The sequence below is a fragment of the Halyomorpha halys genome, unplaced genomic scaffold (genome assembly GCF_000696795.3).
Source record: "Halyomorpha halys isolate HHAL.00 unplaced genomic scaffold, Hhal_1.1 Scaffold52.1, whole genome shotgun sequence".
NCBI classification, from domain to species: Eukaryota; Metazoa; Arthropoda; class Insecta; order Hemiptera; family Pentatomidae; genus Halyomorpha; species Halyomorpha halys.
Genome location: NW_027104988.1, coordinates 977,493 through 981,634, shown reverse-complemented (window position 1 = coordinate 981,634; position 4,142 = coordinate 977,493).

Below are 4,142 nucleotides of genomic sequence, written 5' to 3'. Positions count from 1 at the left end.
TTTGTTTGAAACTAACCTGAAAAGATTTTGTAAACCATTCGATACATATAAGTATACTTTTATAACCATAATTTTACATTATTACAAGAATGTTATGGCATTCTTTTTTCTTCTCCCTTAGCCTATTATGAAAATTGATTGTTAATTTAATGCAGATAAATTACCAAATCTTGATATAACTCCACGTATTACTGTAATTGGTCCAAAGCATAAACATAATTCGTTTGAAAGAAAATTTACACTGGAGTTATTGTATTAAAACTCAATCGAAGGTAGTAATTTCAATCACTACATTTAATTACTGTAATTGTGAATGAGAACCTCAATTACAATTACTTCTTGATGCTAAGTAATTACAATGACTTGAACATTAGTTGTGCAACTACAAATACTAGTAACTTAAATGAAATGCGAATTCATTTTATTTTGACAAATTTCTAAAAATGAATTGAAATTTAATAAATAAGAAGTTTAATTCAATTTCTAGTTGAATAAAAGTATAAAAAAAACACTAGCTACAAAATGTAATATATATATTTCAATCTCCAAAATCATTATTTTTTACTGAATTGGTATGTTGTAGAAAATATATAGTTCGTGTTGTTCTTCACGTTAAGTTAACGATTAGTTCTATTATTTTCAACTGAAATTTTTATAATCCTAAACCTAATATTGATTTGTGTATTTGTTCATATTAAAATTCTAATATTGATACAGAAAACAATATTAAATACAGATATATAGAAAACAACTATACATCTTTGTTATTGCAAATGGATTCTCAACTCTAAGCTTCGACAATACCCCGTACCGATACTAAGTTCTAGTTCCGATTATTATTTGAAGATTGAATAATCAAACTTTCAAGTCTAGACTTAGTAGATTCCAAGAGTTCGATACCAGAAATTTTTAGGGGATTGTATTTTGTACTTCCCTGATCCGGATCTTTTTAGTGCAAGAAAAACCTACAATGTTTATATTTTTGAGGACTTAGAACATTTTGACAACTAATTTTAATCCACGTAATTTCGGCGCCAGTAAAAATAACTAATTTGTTTCTCCTTTTTTTCATATCACCTTCAATATATGTTTACCATTTACAAACATTCACCTCGCGTAATATTCGAGTAGAAATTCAGATTTTGTTTTTATTAATAATGAGAAAAGAGATTGATCGAGTCTGCGTTGAAATCATATTTTTTATATTATTTTCAATAAAAGATAAGTGATACTTATTGTGTTTGTTTTTTATTTAATGTATAAAAACGAAACCATGTCTACACCAAAAAATATTAATTTCTATTTATATATTTTCGTAATTTTATTTGCATGAATAATTAATTATGGGTTTTTTCTTTGATTTATTATTCATTACTCCGAAGATTGCAAAATATGTTTTAATTGTTGGGAAGACGGTACAAAGTTTTTAGTTTTGACAGTTCGCCAGTTCTTTATTCATGAGTGATTCATCCCCAAAACTATAAACCTTTCGCCATTCTGGGCTGAAGCCATTGCCAACGTCGGAATGACGTCCGTCGTGATGAAACAAAAAGGAGACAGGACGAATATGGTAGTGTGATAAGTTGCATCGAACTCTTGGAATCTGTTCAATCTTAGAATAATAATCGGAATCAGAGCTTAGTATCGATATGTAGTATCGATATTGTCGGTCCTTAGAGTCGAGGACCCCTGTATTATGAACAAAGAATATTATCTATTGCTCTCCCCCCCCCCCAGCCCTTTCAGCTATCTCAGAATATCTTTCATTGTTGCCCTTTTTGTTATTTATTGTCTCAATTTTATTGATTTTTGGTCAGTAACCTTATCTTCAGCTAATAAGGATAAAGGCATTGAACATTAGAAGTTCAATACCTTGCGAAGAACAATATTAAATTATCTCAACATTCGAATTATTTTCTATTTAAATATTTTCGTAATTATATTTGCATGAATAGTATCGATATTGTCGGTTCTTGGAGTCGAGGACCCCCTTTATTATGAACAAAGAATACTATCTATAGCTCCCACCCTCCCCCCACCCCCAGCCTTTTCAGCTATCTCAGAATATCTTTCATTGTTGCCCTTTATGTTATTTATTGTCTCAATTTTATTGATTTTTGGTCAGTAACCTTATCTTCAGCTGATAAGGATAAAGGCATTGAACATTAGTAGTTCAATACCTTGCGAGGAACAATATTAAATTTCTCAACGTTCGAATTATTTTCTATATCAACATTAGAATTTTAATATGAACAAAAAAAAAGAAATTTACCAGAAAGCATAATCAATTCTACCAAAGTCCCCTCACCTCTCCACCCCCCGACACTTCATATCTTCCCAATAATTTTTCCAATGTATGAAAGACGTTTGTTCATCAAAAGGTTTTTCTCCCTTCTTTAATTTTAAGAATATTTCAACATTATGAAAATGGAAAAGAAACTCACTACTTAGACCCGATTTTCTTCCTCACACTTTCTTTCTTTTAATTGTATAATATTCTTTATTACTCCTGTATGTTTATTCTTCTTATTATTATTTCACTATTCATTCCTAAATTACATTAGTAAATTTGCAATTCTACCTCTCATTACTGTTTTTTTTTGTTTTGTTTTTTTAGTTTATGTTAAATTAATACATATTTGTATGTTTTTTTTATATCAATCAATCTTTTTTGCATCTTTCCATGTATGTTCTTGAAATTTTAAGCATATCTTACAATGCTTGTAACTTGATCTCATTTAGCCTTGATGAAGCTCGGCAAGTTTTTCAGCGAGTTTTTATTTTTTTAATTGACTCAAGCTGGAGAATGACTGCTTTGTAACACATGTTGAGTAAGAGAACTTGAATTAAAAAAATAATAAATAAAACATAAAAAACTTAAAAACATATTGGCCTCCGCCAGACCCCAATTAAAAATCATTATTATTATTATAGATTAATGAAGAGCAAAAACATAAAATAAAATAAAAAATTAGAAATTAAAAAATTAAATTATCTATATACACTTCAGGAATTATCAATTATATTGTATAAAGAACAAAAGATTTTTTGAGGTTAAAAAGCTTACAATTTAAATGTATTTTATTCTAAATTAGCATATTGTTGCACAACATTTCAGGACTATTGTGCCATATTCATGTACTTTAAATAAATCTCATAATTAGTCAGAATTTAATTTCACAAAGGAAATCATATTAATATCTACATTGCTTGGAAAATGAATGTAGTTTTTTTCCAAGCAATGTAAATATTGGCATGATTTCCTTTGTGAAATTAAATTTTGACTAATTATGAGATTTATTTAAAGTACATGAATATGGCACAATAGTCCCGGAATGTTGTGCAACAATATGCTAATTTAGAATAAAATACATTCAAAATCATGAGAGATAGTTGACCGTGGATGAGATACGAGGAAAAGATGGTTGCGGGGTGCGGCCAAAATATAACACAAATAAGTTAAAGTAACTTATTTAATCGTGCCAACGTTTCGGCCAGAATTTCTAGCCTTCATCAGGGCTAAGAACAGAACAAGATAACAACTAATAAATACAGAATATAAAAAATAAAATATAAACAGAATGACATGTAGTAAATTATTGTACAGAATGGAATTAATAAAATTAAAGTGATGAGAGAAGTGGAAAATAAAATGTATACATAGGTGATTGAAAAAGTAGGTAAAATTTCATAATTAAGGAAATAAAATAAAAGTTTGAAGTTAAATAATTCAAAGAAATATGAATATTTTAGTTTATTAATAATATGAAAATAAAAAAATATGGAAACAAATAATAAAATTGAGAGAAAAAAAAAATATGTAAGAAATGAGATGTATAACCATAATATTAAATGAAGAAGCAAAATATATGTTAAGTTTAACAAAAGAAATGAATAGAAAAAAAAAATCGAAAACAACAATAATAATATCTGGTGAACATAACTAATAACGTGGGTAAGGAAAATTGAGAAAAGAAAAGAAAAGGAGGGAGGGGGAGTAAAATGAAGAAAGGGGAAAAACAAGAGAATAAATCATAAAACGAACCTGTAGCTTGAAATCTTACCGCCAAGTGGGTTCTGCCCCGCGAACGGCCAGACTCAAAACTAAAAAATACGTTACAGAGATGACAAAGTGTTTTTTT